At 47.3% G+C, this 19,168-nt stretch overlaps 1 long non-coding RNA gene across 5 annotated transcripts in view; it reads left to right on the top strand.

Moving 5' to 3' along the window:
* The window catches only part of LOC139179975 (uncharacterized), a 106,819-nt gene that overhangs the window by 67,022 nt on the left and 20,629 nt on the right, over positions 1-19,168 (top strand). For 2 of the 5 annotated variants that reach the window (XR_011564275.1, XR_011564274.1), the window contains one exon: positions 1-13,472. This is a non-coding gene — a long non-coding RNA (uncharacterized lncRNA). The other 3 variants (XR_011564276.1, XR_011564277.1, XR_011564278.1) reach the window with 3 other exon arrangements.

Genomic DNA, 19,168 nt, shown 5'->3' on the forward strand with positions numbered 1-19,168 from the left:
GTGTACGCCCAGGAGTGAGATTGTGGGATCATATGGTAGCTCTATTTTTAGTTTTTTAAGGAACCTCCATATTGGTCTTCACAGTAGCTGCATCAATTTACATTCCCACCAATAGTGTAGGAGGGTTCCCTTTTCTCCATACCCTTTCTAGCACTTATTATTTGTAGACTTTTTTGATGATGGCCATTCTGACTCGGTTTTAGAAAAGGCAGAGGAACCAGAGATCAGATTGCCAACATTTATTGGATCATTGAAAAGGCAAGAGAGTTCCAGAAAAACATCGACTTCTGCTTTATTGACATTAACAAAACCCTTGACTGTGTGGATCACAACAAACTGTGGAAAATTCTGAAAGAGATGGGAATACCAGACCACCTGACCTGCTTCTTGAGAAATCTGTATGAAGGTCAGGAAGCAACAGTTAGAACAGAACATGGAACAACAGACTGGTTCCAAGTAGGAAAAGGAGTACGTCAAGGCTGTATATTGTCACCCTGCTTTTTTAACTTATATGTAGAGTACATCATGAGAAACACTGGGCTGGAAGAAACACAAGCTGGAATCAAGATTGCCGGGAGAAATATCAATAACCTCAGATATGCAGATAATGCCACCCTTATGGCAGAAAGCGAAGAAGAACTGAAGAGCCTCTTGATGAAAATGAAAGAGGAGAGTGAAAAAGTTGGCTTAAAGCTCAACATTCAGAAAACGAAGATAATGGCATCTGGTCCCATCACTTTATGGCAAATACATGGGGAAACAGTGGAAACAGTGACAGATTTTAGTGTTTGGGGCTCCAAAATCACTGCAGATGGTGACTGTGGCCATGAAATTAAAAGACACTTACTCCTTGGAAGGAAAGTTATGACCAACATAGACAGCATATTAAAAAGCAGAGACATTACTTTGCCAACAAATGTTCATCTAGTCAAGGCTATGGTTTTTCCAGTAGTCATGTATGGATGTGAGAGTTGAACTATATAAAGGAAGCTAAGCGCTGAAGAATTGATGCTTTTTTTTTTATTTCTAATATAATTTTATTTTTTATTTTTTAAAAAATATATAAATTTATTTATTTTAATTGGAGGTTAATTACTTTACAGTATTGTATTGGTTTTGCCATACATCAACATGAATCCGCCACAGGTATACACGTGTTCCCCATCCTGAACACCCCTCCCTCCTCCCTCCCCGTAGTACCATCCCTCTGGGTCATCTCAGTGCACCAGCCCCAAGAATTCAGGTTCGATGCAGGATACAGAATTGATGCTTTTGAACTGTGGTGTTGGAGAAGACCCTTGAGAGTCCTTTGGACTGCAAGGAGATCCAACCAGTCCATCCTAAAAGAGATCAGTCCTGGGTGTTCATTGGAAGGACTGATGTTGAAACTGAAACTCCAATACTTTGGCCACCTGATGCGAACAGCTGACTCATTTGAAAAGGCCCTGATGCTGGAAAAGATTGAGGGCAGGAGGAGAAGGGGATGGCAGAGGATGAGATGGTTGGATGGCATTACCGACTCAATGGGCATGAGTTTGGGTAAACTCCAGGAGTTGATGATGGACAGGGGGGCCTGGTGTGCTGCAGTCCATGGGGTCACAAAGAGTTGGATATGACTGAGCGACTGAACTGATTCTGACTTGTGTGAGGCAGTACTTCATTTTAGTTTTGATTTTCACTTCTCTAATAGTTAGCAATGTTGAGCATCTTTTTATGTGCCTATTGGCCAGCTGTCCTTTTTTTTTTTTTTAATTGACCTGTTTGTATAGTTTGGAGATTAAGCTCTTGTTGGTCTCATCGTTTGCAAACATTTTCTCCCATGCCATAGATCGTCTTTTTGTTTCATTTGTGGTTTCGTTTCCTGTGCAGAAGCCTTTAAGTTCGATTAGGCTGCATTTGTTTCTTTTTGCTTTTATTTCCTTTTGGCTTGGGAGACTGACCTAAGAGAACATTGCCCTGATTTATGTCAGAGAATGTTTTGCCTATGATCTCTTCTAGGAGTTTTATGATGTCATGGCTTATATTTAAGTCTTTAGCTATTTTATTTTTGTGTATGGTGTGAGGGTGTATTCTAATTTTATTGCTTTTCATGTGACTCCAGTTTTCCAACACCATTTGCTAAAGAGATTGTCTTTTCTCCATTGTGTTTTCTTATCTCCTTTGTTGAAGACTGATTGACTATAGGTGTGTGGGGTTATTTCAGAGCTGTCTATTCTGTTCCACAGATTCATAGTTCTGTTTTTGTGCCCAAAATATATGCTGTTTTGATTGTGTATGTTGTTACACTTATGTTTTCCACAGATTTGTTAGGTTCTGTTCATTTTTCTTCATTATTTTTTCCCTACTCCTCAGACTAGATAATTTCAGTTTACCTATGTTCAAGTTCACTGATTTCTTTCTTTTCTTTTTTTTTTTTTACTAAAATCTATGATTAAAACCCTGTAGTAAGTTTTTGGTTTCAGTTATATTATCAGTTCCAGAATTTGCTCGGCACCTTTCTGTGATGTCTGTCTGTTCCTTTTGAAACCTACCTGTACGGAGTGTCATGGACAATAAGAATGCACACAGCTCATGGTTGCTTTTGAATTTTGATAAATGCACACGGCATTGGTACTCTCTTTTGAATGGCGACCACAGTCCAAATGGATGTGACCTCTGTGGCCCTGATGTGATACAGCCTGAAGGACAGCTAGGTGCCCCCTGACCTCCGGTGGGATGAGCATCCATCTAAAATTACAGCCAAGCCTTTGCTAGTGTCTCAGGAAGAAGCACCTCTTTATAGCTGGTCATGAGCCTTTAATATATTACCCTTAAATCATTTAAAACTGGACTAGCCTGAGCAGCAGTGAATATGCCAGTGCAGCTGGGAGCAATCTCGGGCAGGCCCAGCGAGATGGCCGAGATGATCTAATAGATCTTGCTTCCTTCCAACAGCCTATCACCCCGCCTCTCTCCTCCTTATTAAACCAAAGCTCCCCACTCACAGGAAATAAAACGGCTACCCGATATTTATATATCTTCAGAGTGTAGTGTAATTCAGAAACCAGGGAGAATGGTTTAAAACTATTTATTGAAAAGGAGACTGTTTCTTGCATGAAATAATCTTATTGGAAAAGTTACCTTTTCACATCCACGGCACTCGGAAAATCTAGATCATTTGTAAAGCAAAGGGCACAACAGAAATTGATTTTTGTTGGCATGAGGTTGGTCTTTGTACTTTGATTAGTGGCTTGAAGCTGGTGAGTCATGTGATGTTCTGATATTTTGGGGGAGGGTATTCAGACTGAGATCATAAGCCTTTTTGACCTTGACTTTGAGCAGAGTATTGCGGGAAGTCTTATGTCACCCCTAAGTCTCTGGCTGTTTGCAACCTTATGCTATCTTTTGGATTAATCTCTTGCATTAAGCAGGCCTCTTCCCTCCCTCACTGTGACATTCCTAGACTCTACAGTTTTGGATGGTTTTGTAACATCTACAGGGGAAAGCCCACATCCGTCATTCTAGCCTTCTTGCTCCTCTAAGCTCTAACTGGATCTGACTTCACTTTCAGCCTTCTTGCTCTCTTGCCTCCATGGTGTGAACCCTCTGCTACCTTCACCCTCTCTCGCTGCTCAGCATAACTCTGGGCACATCTCACCTACTTCAGGATTCAAGCTTCTGTGTGGCCTGTGTGCTCTGAGATATCTACTCCTTTTCCAGGTATGTGTCCAAGGTGGTCTCAGAAGCTCCACCCTACCCCCTGTTGCCTACCAGTGGAGCTTCTCAGCTCTCTACAAGCTCAGTATCCTCTGAAATTGACATTGTACCTGCCATCAACTCAGCATAGATCAAGTACCCGAAATATCTCATGTTGATGGTGTGTACATTGACCTCATGGAAATTCAGTTTTACCTGCTGGAGAGAGGGAGAAGAGGAGAAGGATGGGAAGAAAGGTTTTGTGTGTGTTAGTTGCTTAGTTGTGTCTGACTCTTTGCAAACCCATAGACTTTAGCCTGCCAGGCTCCTCTGTCCATGGGATTTCTCAGGCAAGAATACTGGAGTGGGTTGCCATTTCCTTTTCCAGGAAAGAGTTTACTTACCCCCAAATTTATATATTGAGGCCCTAACCACAACACCTTAGAATTTGACTGTATTTGGAGATAGGGCCTTTAAAGAAATGATTAAGATAAAACGAGGCTGTTTAGGTGGGCTTAATCCAGTCTGACTGGTGTCCTTACAAGAAGAGGTAATTAGGCAGACATCTGTAAGCTAAGGAGAGAGGCCTCGGGAGAAACCAAATCTGCCAACACCTTGATTGTGAATTTCCAGCCTCCAGAACTTTGAGAAAATAAATTTCTATTATTTAATCCACCCAATCTGTAGCATTTTGTTCCAGCAGCCTGAGCAGACTAGTACACTCACTGCCCTCTCTAAATTAGTTCTCCCAAAGCAGAACCATCTCCTACTCATCCAGGTTTCCCAGGGAGTTCAAATGCAGAAGCTGTCTCTGGCTTCTGTGGTCACTTGAGATATGGTCATCCAGGGAAAGAGGGGAGAACCAGAGAGAAGAGGCTTGGAGAAGAGGTTGCATCCTCCATTTACATGGATGGAGGAAGGGAGCAAAGCCAGAGAGGCTGAAGAAGAACCAGGAGAAAGGTCTCAGAAGCTAAGGAAAGGGTTTCAAGAACAACAGGGAGATCATCAACGCCAAGTGCTGCAAAAGGTCAAGCTGGACAAGACATGAGAAAAGGCTTCGGGATAGGTAGGTAGATGGCAGGTGGGTGAACCCAGGGAAGCAGGGCTGGTTTGGTTGCCAGAGGTGAAAAGAGAGTGAATGGTGAGAGAATGTTGAAATGGCTGTAGACCAGATTCTTAGTCTTGACCCTACTGACATGTTGGACTGGGTAACACTTAGTTGTGGGGGGCTGTCCTGGCTATGGTGGATGTTTATCAGTATCCATGGCCTCAGATCATCAGATGTCATTAGCAACCCGCCCACCTCCAGCTGTGACAATCCCAAAGGTCTGCAAACATTGCACAATGTTCCCTGGGGGCAACATTGCCCCTCAGGGAGAGGTTGAGAATCACTCTGTACACCGGCCTTCTTCCAAATTAGTTGCCCTGGAGATGCTCCTGTGAAAAAAGGCTGCATGGTCATTGTCAAACACAGGTGGACAATGCTGGCGGAAACAGGTGCATCCGCTGTAGGAACACTCAGAGCCTTATGACACCAAGATGCACTGTAGCTCTCTTTCACACTGTGAAAGACTAGCTTGGAAGCAGGGATACCTGAACATTTTTATAGGACAGTGTTACATGGACCGCAAGGAGTGTTCTGGCGAGTATACTTTGGGAGACACTACTACAGACAGTGTTTAGGGGAAGAAGTGACCTAACGTGCCCACCGTCACTCAGGTAGTCAGCCCTGGAGGGCAGAGCGGGGCCTAGACTGTTTCTGCGGTCAATCCCAGTGCTTCCCTCTCCACTTTCACTAGGAGCTCACAACCCCTGCCGGCCCCATCTCGCAGCACAGGGCACATTCACCCCTGACTCCGCATGGGCCAAAGCTGAGATGGTTTCCCTTCACCTCTTCTCAGGCACTCAGAGGGCCTCAGGCTCTCCACAGGCGGGTTACATTCAGGGGTCTCTCCAGCTCATCGAGCCAGGGTGACACTTAGGAGCGGGTTCCAGCGAAACCTGTAGGCTCAAAGGACGGAGCATCTGAGCAGGAAGGCTGCGTCCCCACAGGGCTCTCGTTTGGACGGGGCACCGTCGGGGACTCACGGCATGCTCTGCGACAGGGCTGTTCTGTTTGCCACCGAACCAACGTTTACTGAAAGCCTTCTCTGTGGGGTCTCCCTAATTCTCTGCCTTTCGATTCTCTCTTCTAGCAAAGAAAAGGGTTCATGTAAGAATCTGTCAGACTCTGCCCAGCAGCAACTTCTGTTTTGTTCTTCCCTCTGCAAGGGCCAGGCGAAGCCCCATCAAGGCAGTGATGTCAGGGAACAGGCACTGACAATGAATGAATGAGTTCTAACCAAAAGTTCTGAAAGAAGAGGGGGATCCAGCCTGGATTTTTCTCTCTCTTATCTTATGGGTTGGCTTTTAATGAGGGATTGCTTATTTGCTCTTTGGGAACTTTATTTATTATGAGTTCTGTGTGGCAAGCACTTTTTGAGGACAGTGGGGAAAGCAGTGAGGATGAGGGTTGAGGGTGAGGCAAGGGAAAGTCGAGGTCTTTTGAAAGCATAGATTACTTCTCAGCAGCTCGCAGGGATGAGCCCTCGGAGAGCCAGGGTTCACTGCTGTAACTTCCCTCCATTATGGACTGAGAGTCCTCTCAAGGCCTCCGCTCTGTGTAGGGGCACCCCAGGGTGACCAGCTCAGAGCACCTGCTTGACTCTGGGTGATGCAGTCAAGGTGAGTGCCACTCTGCCTTCTGAGGCAGCACCTCCAGGTTCCTGGCCTGCAGATCAGAGCATCCTGCAGGGAGTCCTAAAACAGGCCTTCTCCCCAGTGTCTCTGTCAGACACAGAGAGGCAGCTTGACAATTCTCCCATCCATCTGTGACAAGCCATTGGTACCCTGTGCCTGGGGTGGACTTCTGATCTCAGCATGGGGCTTACTGATGATCCGAAGTCTGCCGTTCTCACCAAGAGCCAGCGGGACACGGTCAGATCACTGTTTGAACATGACAAAGGGATGATCTGTGCTCATGCTTATCCCGTGGTTTCAAAGGCAGCCGTCTAATGTGTAAGAGCGCAGAGACATTACAGAGAACAAACGATCTGGTGGAGACTAGAAGTGATGGGCACCACCATGATTTGCTACCTAGTAGACAGACTTTATTTTTTATGGCTCAGGTGCATAGCTTTAAAAGACTCCGAAACTGTAGGTAAGATTTGGAAAGTCTCAACTGTGCTCCACATTTGTGAAGTAGTCCCCTATGCTGGTGACATTTTTGTAAGAAGATGGTCTCCTTGTCATCACCAGATTGTCCCTTAAATTAGTTGAGGCCTGGGGGCCTTAAATTAAAAGCAAGAAATTACAACGCAGCAGATTGAATTTAGGTTCATGTGCTGTGTTTGAAATACATGAGCGGCTGTTGAAAACATAATTTTAAATGAATAGTGGGTTCCTTATGCAGCACCCCCCAAATGTCAGATTATTTGCATTGCAAGCCCAGTTTCCACCCAGTTAGTGCTGTGAAAAGAAGGTCTTTCCGTCCCTTAACCATTACCATGGCTCTCTGTCCAAGCCAGCTGGACCTGGCAGGGCCACCCTGGAGCCTGTGCTGATGCCAGTCCACCTGCTGGAAACTATTCCTAAATTCCTAAGTCAGACAAGGCAGATCTAGCCCTTTGGGGTCCCATCCCCCTCTTGGCCATCAGCAAGAGAGGTGCTCAAGGAGGAGTGAGAACTGGAAATCTTTACCAGCCTAGGGCTCAGGATCCTCCCTTTCTTCCTGGTCCGAGTCTCAGGGTGCTTGGAAGGCAACATTAAAGCCTACCGCTTCATCCTGCATTGTCAGTGAGGCTGTGCTTTCTGGGCAAGGGTCCACTCCTTCATGCAGCAATTTTTAACCCTGGATGCATATCAGGGGGCTTCCTGGGTGGTGCCAGTGCACGAGAAAAAGAGATGTGGGTTCAGTCCCTGGGTTGGGAAGATCCCTTGGAGGAGGGCATGGCAACCCACTCCAGTATTCTTGCCTGGAGAATCCTAAGGACAGAGGAGCCTGTGAGCTGCAGTCCATAGCGTGGCAAAGAGTCAGACACGACTGAAATGACTTAGCATGCACACATGTATATTGGGAGCTTTGGAAAAATACTGATGCCCAGGCCCTTACCCCTAGAAAGTTCAATGTAATAGCTCTGGGATGGGTCCTGAGGACTGATTGTGTGTGTATGTTTGTGTGTGTGTATGTGTGCATAAGCTTCTCAGTTTATTCTAATGTCCAACCAGAGTTAAGAACTGTTGGTTTGAGGGAAAAGGTTATCCATTTTCACTGTTGGAAGCAGGCATGTTTTCTTTATTCAGTTTAAGCAATGTGATGGGCAGACAATGCAAAATTAGCTGTGCACAGAGGGATTTCAAGACTCTAGGCACTTACGACAAAGTGAGCCATGACCTTTTCCCACTGTAGTCAAAATAAGAGAGATGAAAAAGCTCAGGCTTACAGAGGACAAGAATAGGGTCTTCAGGGGCTTGGGCAGGACTAGAAAGTAAGCAGCTTCAGAGCTAGAGGCTTGTAGAGTTGCACACATTTCCTCAAAATCAAATTCACTTATTCCTTCAAATTCACTCACTCTCAGTCATGCACTGCCTATTTCTTAAGTACCTGTTGGTGTCCAACAGTTTAATAAGTTCCAGGGGTGCAAAGAGGAATATTTTAAAGTTAGGGGCTCTAGACGTATTGGAAACACAGGAGATTAGGGTTAGTTTTCTTAATCACAGATTCTTGGCTTTTCATCTGGGCAAATGCCAGAACCCAACATCTGCCCTTGAATTTCCCCAGGACGGTGACAACACCACCCGCCCCCGCCCCCCGCCCCCAACCACCACGACCTTTCTGCTTCACCACTTGCAACAGCTTGCTGCTGACGTTTTCTCCAGGACGTTTCTGTATGACGATGAATGGCATATGGGCACCTCTTTGTCAGACACACATCACCCCCAATCCATCCTCCTCCCCATCCTGCCTGACTCATTCGGTGATTCCAGAAAACTCGTATGAATAGCAAGGGTGTGGGGACAGGAGAAACGTTTAGAATGTATCAAGGTTGAATGCTGGAATATATACACACACACACACACACACACACACACACGCATACATACATATATTCAGTAGATCCAGTACTCAGTCTCCATCTCATGGTTACTTCACACTTACTTGGGTGGTTGGGCTGGAGTTATTACCCTTATTTTAGGAAACAGGAATCTGAGACTCAGATGCTGGCTGGAAAGGATTTTGATCTGGATTCCTCCCCCTGTGGATGGTGGATATATATATATCCACCATAGAGATCTATCTATCTATCTATATCTATCTATCTATCTATCTATATCTATCTATATCTATCTATCTATCTATCTATCTATCTATCTATCTATCTATCTATCTATCTAGGATTGGTACCTGAAAGTACTTCCCTCCCCAGCTTGAAGCTCCCCATTGTAGAGACCCCAGAGCAGCCTTCTCCTTCTCCAAAAGCAACAGAAAAGCCTACCTTCTTATGGGCACATCTCAGCCGGCTAACTAGCTGTGACCACAAGAGGGCACCAAAGAGTTTCCATTACTTCCGCCTGCCTTACTTTTCTGCTGCGTAGTGAATAGGGACACGGTTAGAAAATACCGTGAATTTAGAAAAAGGGATGATGTTGGGAGGTAAGGCTTAAGCCCCAGGTAGAAAACGTGACTAGAGAGCAGAGATGATGCACTTAGTTTCTGCTTTGGTTGGAGAAGTGGGCAAGTGCTACTGGGCAGTGTAGATGTCTGATCACTATCAGGACGACTGTGAGCACGCGCCCGGGGAATGCTTCCATTCTTCCTTAAGAAGCACAGGAAGTTGGAGAGTAACATACAATATATGAAGGAGGCATTTGTTCATGGAGAGTGTGGTAGGACGTTAAGCATGTAGGGTGAGCTGAGGATTAGCAGGACTACGTGGATCACAGGAGGGAGTCCGGATTTTATTTCAAGTGCTGGGAGAGTCACTGGGGACATCAAGCCAGGGAGGGAGTGGTGTACTTGTTCCACTGTCTCCTCTGGAGGACGGGAAGCTGGGGCCATGGGCATGGACACATCAGAGAGGCTGATTCCGGAGACACTGGGGTGGGGAAGAGAGCACGTGCACGCGGGACCTCTGTGGGAGTCAGAATCTGCAGGATTCACTGGTGGATGGTCAGGGGGATGAGCGAGCGCAGGGCGTCAAAGATGACGCTGCCGCCTGGGTCTGGATCTGGATCTGTGCCCTGGCTGGGTGGGTACTTAGTCCCTCAGTCGTGGCCAACTCTTTGCGACCCTATGGACTGTAGCCTAGGCTCCTCTGTGCATGGGATTCTCCAGGCAAGAATACTGAAGTGGATTGCCATGCCCTCCTGAAGGGGATCTTCCAAACCCAGGGATCAAACCCAGGTCTCCCGCATTGCAAGCAGGTTCTTTACTGACTGAGCTACTAGAGAAGCCCTGGCTGGGTGGGGATGAGATTTATTGTGGAGAAGGGCTGTGGGAGGGTGAAGCTGGGCAGAATGTGGGGCTTATGGCTGACCCCTGGGGTTGCAGACAGGGCTGCCAGGTCCTCTGATCAGAGGGTTCTGGGTGGTTCTGGGTGCAGGGAATGGGGGCTGGAGTGTGAGTAAAGGCAGGACAGAAGGTCTGAGGGGCTCATTAGCGGCTAAATGTGGTCATGAGCTGAGGATCAAGAGGCTGAGCGAGGGGTCTTATTGAGAGGAGAGACCTAGCTGGAGGGAGGAGAGGGGTGCAGACAGAGTGAGGCAGGTGGCTATAGATTGACAGGGAGGTCTCCCCAAGGATAGATGGGGAACCTAGGGAAACCTTCCTGGGGCCCTTTCGATGGGCAGTGTTCTCTGTCCTCCTCCCAGACTGGCCCTTCTGGGGCAGAATAATCTCACATGTAAGCACTTGAAGGGGGGTCTGGAAGCGAAGCTTTGCATCTGCATCTGATTTGTTCTGGATGACCAACCAGGCAGCTTTGGACAGAGCAGGGATCCTCTTGGATGGTGATGAATTCTAACTCAAGTAGGTGCTAAAATGCTGAACCTGCTTATACTTCAGAAAAACAGGGTGTGAGAACAGGAGGCCTAAAAGGAGGAAGCCAGAAGTTATTTCTGGGCCCTGAGATTTGCAGAGTAGCTTCAGAAAAAGGAAGGCACAGGGTTGTTCTGTTCAGACAGAAAAAAAAGCCTAAAAAGAAAATAGGATGGGAGATTATGTGGAGATGGGCGTGTTAGGGCCTCCTTAAACCAGACCCTGCTAAAACCTGTCCAGTCAGCAGGAAGGACACATCCACGGGCTGCCCAGGCTCACCCTGTGTGTCTGGTGGAGTCTCTGTTACTCTCCATTCTGCAGAAGTCTGCTGGCCTTTGTTCCTTAATGTCTGTGGGTGAGGAATAAAATCAAGGTCCCCATCAGAGCCTGGGCCCTGAATGGCCCTCTGAGCACTTAGCTATCTTGATCCCCTGAGTCAGTGGTGCTGGCCCTACCACTGCAAGGGTGATTTCAATCTGCCCATCTCAGCTCCTTTCTTGGGTGGTTATGGGGCTGCTCCTTGTGTTCTTCCTTTGCCTTACCTTAAATCTGTTGGGGAAAACCACAGTCAGAAATTGGTGACTCAGGCAAGTAAAGAGTCTGTGTGTAATGTAAGAGTCATGGGTTTGATCCCTGGAGGGGAAGATCCTCTGGAAAAGGGAATGGCTACCCACTCCAGTATTCTTGCCTGGAGAATCGCAAGGACAGAGGATCCTGGCAGGCCATAGTCCATAGGATCACAAAGAGTTGGACATGACTGAGCGATTAACACTTTGACTTATCCTGAGAACACTTGGTAAGATGTGAGCAGGAAGCAGACCCCTGGGAAGTGGGAAGTGGATTTAAGGTGCTGTTTCAAGCAGGGAACAGGGACTGGGATAGGGGCTCCAGAGGAGAAAGCAGAGCCACCGGCAGCTTCCTAAGGGGTCAAAAAGCTGGGGTGTCCTCTGTAGGTACCTGGGAGGGCTGTCCTCTCCCTCCTACTAAGGTCACCTTGAAGCAGGCTGTGTTTTGCCCACCTGAGTGGGACAGAGATGGAGAATGAAGAAGGACAGAGGCATTTTGCACCCGAAGGATGCCCCAGGGACTCTAAATAGCCATCCTGTAGTGATGTCGGCTGCTCCCAAAATAACGGAGTGCACACATCACTGCAAAAGACGTTTTTCAGGAGAATGTCATCTCCGTTCAAGCTAGCTAGGGCCATTGTGTACCCAGAGAGGAAGCAAGATAGATAAATATTTGGGGGAATGAGTGTGTGGGAGAGATGAGCTGTCAGGGCGAGTGAACATTAGGTAGAATGGATTGCGTTTTCTTTCAGCTTTCCCCTAGCTCAGTAACAAGATCGCTCCTGGGTCTGGGTTTCCTGGTACGCATCTCCCCAGTGCCATTCATATTCATTGAGTTCCTTCCAATCATTGTCACTTGGGGAAGGAAAGGTGGGCAGAGAGCAGGGGAGCACATTTCCTCTGGGGAAGCGGGGAGAGGAGGTGGGTCTTGCCTTAAAGACTCATGATCTGTCAGTTGTCCCAACATTAGACACAGAGCAGACAGGTGAAGGGAAAGAGTGTGCAAGTCAGTGAAAGTTTCAGCTGCCCAGTCATGTCCGACTCTTTGCGACCCCGTGGACTGTAGCTCTCCAGGCTCCTCTGTCCATGGGATTCTCCAGACAAGCATGCTGGAGTGGGTAGCCAATCCCTTCTCCAGGAGATCTTCCTGACCCAGGGATCAAACCTGGATCTCCCATGTCGTAGGCAGATTCTTTACCGTCTGAGTCACCAGGGAACCCCCGTGTATGTCAGGTGCTCCTTTTATTTAAAGGGCACGAGGAGTCGAGAATGTTTGAGTCAGATCGTAAGTCTCAGACACATGGGGGATTTCAAACCATTTGTTAATCTTTGTCAGGTAACCTTTTGGATCCTTGCTAACTTTCCTGGCCTGGTTATTTATTTTCTTGTTGCTGGTGTTTGGTCATTAAGTTGTGTCTGACTCTTCCAAGTGCACCCCGTGGACTGCAGCACACCAGGCTCCTCTCTCCATGGGATTTCCCAGGCAAGAGTACTGGAGTGGTTTCCACTTCCTTCTCCATTGTTTATTTTTATTGATGTCTAATTCACACACCATAAAATTCACCCACTGTGCATGTACAATTCAATGAGTTTTAGTAAATGTAGAGCGTTGTACAGCTACCCCTGCAAACCTGTTTCAACACAATGTTGTTTTCATCATCTTGTTTCTCTGAATGATTACCTCCCCAGATTATTAAAGGAGATTGTAAGGTTTGGGACAAAGCTGCACAGCCATTCTTAGGAGAAGAGTGAACCTAAGCCATGGAGGTGGTGGAGCAACATGGATGGAAATGTTCCCTCTGGGAAGGAACAATGTGTTTGAACCTTATCACAGGAATCATCACATCAGCAGTAACTCAGTGAGCTGGGTGGCCTTGTTATTCCCGTTTTACAGATGGAGAAAACGGAAGAGGCTGAGTCGCTTGTACAAAGTGTCACTGCCAGGGAGTGGCTGAGCTGGGATTTGAACCCGTACCTGTCTGCCTGCAGAGTCTGCATGTTCAAACTGCTATAGTGGGGGGCATTGAAGACTCCAGTCTAGAGCATAGACTGAACTGTAAGATGATGACCTAAAATGCATCAGATCCTGACTGCACACTCAAAACCTCTAATTCTGTGACTCTTATCCAAGTTGTGTCTATTAAAGAGGAAAATGAGCTTCTGCCCCTAATTGATTCTAATTCTCCCCCACCCCCGGGTTCACTGTCATTTTGGCCACACTTGGAAAGATGAACACTAACCACTAGAATTTGCTCTCTGAGGATCCTGCTCTGACTCTCAAGCGGGAGAAGGCACCCGATGTCTGGTTCCTTCGCCTGCGCTGAGGAATAAAGGAACCTGAAAATACACTGCCATTTCAAAAAGAGCCTGCCTGCCACAAAGGTAATAGTGTTTGATGATGCCACTATCTTTCTTTCTCCCTTTCAAAATCAATCTTTAGATGGTCGGCCTGAAAACCAAGAGCCACCATCTTCTAAAGGTATGCCAGGGGTCAGAAACAGGATGCTACACAACACTTAGCATGTGAAATATGAGTTATCTGTGCGGGCATATATGAAAAGAAAGGAAAACCTAACAACAGCCGTCCTGTTGAGTTTTGAAATGTAAATGTTTGCTAATGGTTTGCCGAAGAAGACAGCTTCACTTGGGCTGAGAGCTGTGTGTAAAGAAGCATTAAAATGCATCATTTGCTCAGGGCTAAAAGTCATCAGCTTGTGATATTAATGCCCTTTAAAAAATAATTTGTCGGCATGAAATCAGAGCATGCCTTGTGCAAAGCATTGGCTCTTGTCAATTTCCTCATGGATCTACTGAATTGTAATTGCATTTAGATCTTGCCCAGAATGAAAGAGTTCTCTCTCTCTCTTTTTATTTTTAATCTCCACCTCTTTGTGTGTGCGTGTATGTGTGTGTGTCTGCTGGAAGACAGCCAAGGAGGTTAACTAATTTCATCTAGGGTAAAGGACCCCTGCCCTGCAGGCTGGAAACGTGCTGGGCAATAGATGGTCACAGGTTTTTACTGCTGCTCCTTCTCCATCCTCAGCTCTCAGTTTCCCAGTAGGGCTTATGGGGGTGATTGCTGGGAAACGATAAAGGCTTAGGGGCTCCTGTGACGGCATCCACACAGATCGGCTATCTTTATTAAGGCTGCTCTGGCTACAAGTGACAAAAACCTTCCTCAAACTGGCTGAGGCAGCAAAAGAGGACATAGGAGTGTGACTCACGGCGGCCAGGGACCCAGGGACAGGAGGTGAAAGTTTATCACACCTGGAAACAGGCTCAGTGGTACCAAGACTCTTATCTCTCTGGGGAGTGTCTGGATTGGGCTGTGGCCTCAGACTGCTCCTGGTATGGGGGCTGCATGGTGGTGGGGGGGTGGAAGGGGAAATAGAGGGGCAGATGAAGAGGTTGATTCTATGGAGCACCGCCTCATCTGAAGCAGCCCCACTTCTCCTGTGGCATGCCATCTGAGATAACGATTCTGTTATGAAGAAAGAAATTGAAGATGACTGGGGCAGTTAATTCCTTGGCCTCCTCACTGATGCTATGGTTTTGATGCATCAGCCTGCAGGAGACATCCGTGAAAAGCATTCCAGTGACATAATATGAGCAGCAGACACCTGCCCCACCAGACAGTCACCTCTCCACTGTGTGGTCGTTCGTGCAGCTGCCCCGAGCACCTCTGAGGTGCTGACCTCCCGTGAAGTGCTAGGGTAACACAGATGAGTCACAGCACCGGCCATCACGGTGCTTCTTATCTAGTGATTCTGGAAGCCTGCGTGTTCCTAGGGGTGAGGTTTATCACCTAGGGCAGCTAGGCTTTTCTGTTTTCTTTCTTAATTTTTTTTTTTATCAGGTTCCTTAAAATATACCCCTGAGTCAGGGAAGATCCCCTGGAGAAGGGAATGGCTACCCATTCTGGTATTCTTGCCTGGAGAATTCCATGGATAGAGGAGCCTGGCGGGCTACAGTCCATGGGGTCGCAAAGAGACACGATTAAGCAACTAACATTTCACTTTCAAGATATGTATACACATGCATTTATTTGATTCATTCTCTTAACACATGTTTATTGAGTGCCTACCAGAAGTTCTCCTATCTGTGGATGGAGCAGTGAACAAAATAGAATCCAAGCCTGCCCTCATGGAACGTGTGATCTTGCTGGGGAGATGGTAGTGACTGCTCTGCTTTTGGTCCCATTGGGGGGACAATAGGAAGTCTGCAGAATCAGCCTTGGAAAAACAATATGTCCAGGAAAACGAGGAGACCTGTGGTTTCCAGCAGCCTGGGGAGGACAGAGCCATGTGTGCTGGGCACAGGTGGACATGGGGTTTACCCTGCTGCTGGAGACTGGAGTCCCACTGCCATTCTGGAGTCCTTGCGTCCCCAGGTCCTGGGTGAGGTCTGGTGTGGGTGCATCTCCTGATGGAGCTGGGGTCACCTGTGCAAGGTCCTGTAGCCTGGAGCCTAGTGGAGTGTGCATGACTCCAGGTTCCTGTAGAGGAAATGGTGCTTTCTTATCCAAGAATGCAGTGTAGAAAGTGATGGGCAGCCAAAACGTCTGACCATTTCCCTTCAGCAGAGCATGTTTCCAAGATTCTGTTTGTTTCCAGAGCGTGTTCCTGGGGCTCTGGGTACCCTCTCTAGACCCTGAGCAGTAGAGGAGTTGTAGATCAGGGCAGTCGTGTGTTACCAATTCTGGTTCCATCTCCCAGGCACTTCTGTCTTTAAGCCTTGGTGGTTTAGGGTTGTCGTCTGTGTGTGTGTGTGTGTGTGTGTGTGTGTGTGTGTGAGTGAGTGTGACTGGATGACAAGCAAGGTGCATGGAATACAGAAAAAGGCAAGGAGAGTCTTTTACACTCTTGGGTCTGCCTTCTTTCCTAGGTGAGGAGTGGGGAGGAAGCTTAGTATAGTGCAGGAATTTGGAGCTATTTCTAGAAAGAGCAGACTAGGGTCCCAGTCTTGGGTCTGAGCTTTGCTTCCCTAGAGTTTCTGGGTAGGAACCAGGTAGTCACGTCAGGGAGCCCTGAGAGGCAGAAGGGAGACAGAAGAGCTTGCTGGACCAGGGCTCTTCATCCACTTAGCAAAGTAGGCATGTTCTATGCCAGTGGTCCCCAACCTTGTTGGCACCAGGGACCAGTGTCATGGAAGAAAATTTTTCCACGGACTGGGCCGGGTGGGGTGAGGTTGGGATAGTTTGGGGATGGTTCAAGTGCATTACATTTGTTGTGTACTTCTCTTATTATTACATTGTGATAGATAATGAAATAATGATGCAATTCATCATAATGCAGAATCAGTGGGAGCCCTGAGCTTGTTTTCGGGCAGCTAGACGGTCCCATCTGGGGTGATGGGAGACAGTGACACCTGAAGTGTGTTGCTATGTCCAGGCTACTCTGTAATCTCATTGCTGTCACTGCAGAAAGCCCTGCTTCACAAAAATCGGATGTTGGAAGTGGAAGCACGCTTTTCAGTGCTTTTGTGGCAAGCTCAGGATATTCCGCTTTGACTTTAATCTGTGGAGATTTGAAGCTGTCTCAAACACACCCTAAACCTAACCCTAATCTGCTGTGTGACTCGGTTCCTAACAGGCCACCAACTGATATTGGTCCATGGCCTGGGGGTTGGGAACCCCTGTTCCATGCAGCTGTCTCCACAATGCTCTCTCTCATCTAGTTTTTCTGGTTCAGAGCAACAGGTAGGCCTATGGAGGGGTAGGAAGAATTTGCACGTGGCTTGAGATGTAATGAGCTGTAAGACTCTCCCTTTACTGCCACCTGCCAGAGCTTTCCAGCTGCTGCTGCTGCTGCTGCTGCTGCTAAGTCGCTTCAGTCGTGTCCGACTCTGTGCGACGCCATAGACGGCAGCCCACCAGGCTCCCCAGTCCTTGGGATTCTCCAGGCAAGAACACTGGAGTGGGTTGCCATTTCCTTCTCCAATGCATGGAAGTGAAAAGTAAAAGTGAAGTCGCTCAGTCGTGTCCGACTCTTCACGACCCCATGGACTGCAGACTACCAGGCTCCTCCGTCCATGGGATTTTCCAGGCAAGAGTACTGGAGTGGGGTGCCATTGAGCTTTCCAGGGCCAGTGCTAAATCCCTTGTGGTGATCAGGGAGCTTGGGGTGACCCATTTGTTAGAGTTGGTGATCACGGCGGTTGGAGGTGGGCAGGAAGGTGCACCCCCCCTCCTACTAGGAAAAGGCAGTTACTAATAGAAGTCCCAGAAGAAAATCATGGATGAGAGGGTCTCATGGGTGCTGGAACTGGGGGACAGACAGCTCTCAATCAGAGTAGCAAGGCTGTGGGCTACTAGAGGGTGGGCACCTTATCTGACTTATCTGACTGCTTCTCTGACACATGGCAGAGTGCCTCACAGGGTGAATGATGGATGAATGGATGGCCACAGCATACAGGGCACCCGCCCAGTCAGGCTTCTGGCTCCTGCTTCCCCTCCCAGGACCCTCTCCCTCACCCAGTGAACTTACGCTAATAATACCTGGTGTTCAACCTGCAGGAAATTGCCTACTTAACCAGGGCGCCCATGAAGAGGTCCTGCTGAATGTATTCTTTTTCTCAAGGGGGTTTGAGTTTTTAAAGATGATAGTGAAGAGAGGGCAATGCTTTATCCAGGTTGGTAATTTTCTAATGCAATTTTCTCTACCTGTTTCCTCAAGATTTTAACTAATGTTCTGTAAAACTTTTGATTAAATCTTTTGTCAAGTGAATTTGAAAAACCTTGGCCATATCTGCAGCTCTTTCCTGAAGATTGAAAATGTACCAAAGGCTCTGAAACATCTTGTGGTTTAAGAATAACCCGTTTAATTGAAAAAAAAAAAAAAAAAAAAACAACAACAGTATTCTTGAAGTAGGGTTTACATGCAATAAAATTTGGTCATTTTAAGAGTGCAGTTGAATGAGTTTTGAATATATATACTTACTAACCAGTAGCACAATCAAGATATAGGACATTTCCATCAGTCGCCGAAGGTCACTCATAACCCTTTGTAGTCAATCTGTTTCCCCAGCTCCCAACCCTTGGCAACCAGTGGTTTATTTTTCTTTAACTATAGCTTTGCCTTTTCTAGAGATTCACATAAATAGAATTGACAGTAAGTAGTCTTTTGTGTCTTTGGTTTCCTCCCCTTAGCATAATGCTTTTTGAGGTTCAATCCTGTTGTGTGTGTTGGAAATTTGTTTACTGCCAAGTAGCAGTCCATTGTACGGATGTATCTTTGTTAATCCACCCAGCAGCTGATGGACGTTTGGGTTATTTCCAGTTTTAGGTGGTAAAAAAGAAAAATGCTGTGGATATTTGTGTACAAGGGCTCCTGTGGACATACATTTGTTTCTCTTAGGTAAACACCTAGGAGTGGAATTGTTTCATTTTATTTGCTCTTCTAAGAGCAAACTCAGCCCCTCCCCATCTCTGTCATCTCTGGTCTGCCCACAGCTGGCGAGCAGCGACTCTGGTCTGGAGCCAGGCTCTGAGTGCCCTCTCGCTGCTTCAGAGCCCAGACGGGACGGAGCCTCTGTCGCTGCTGTCACGAACGCCATCGTTGTCATCAGCAGATGGTGGAGGAGAGAGGCTAATTGAGAACTCCCGTAGCATAAAAAACAAAAACCAGCCAAAGGAACCCGCAAGGGAAATGATAGCATTATCAGGCAAAGTAAAGGAAGTAGCACCTGTCCCTGCCAGAACCCGAGCTGGGCTGCTGGGGAGGTGGCAGCTCCCAGGGGCGAACCTTGTGGGGAGGCGTTCTTCACCCCGCTCCGAGGGAGCTGACAGCTCGTCACAGGCTCCCACCGACCTCACCTGGAGAGAAGACTGCAAGCGTTGGACCAGGGCTAGACT

The sequence above is a fragment of the Bos indicus genome, chromosome 26 (genome assembly GCF_029378745.1).
Source record: "Bos indicus isolate NIAB-ARS_2022 breed Sahiwal x Tharparkar chromosome 26, NIAB-ARS_B.indTharparkar_mat_pri_1.0, whole genome shotgun sequence".
Lineage (NCBI taxonomy): Eukaryota > Metazoa > Chordata > Mammalia > Artiodactyla > Bovidae > Bos > Bos indicus.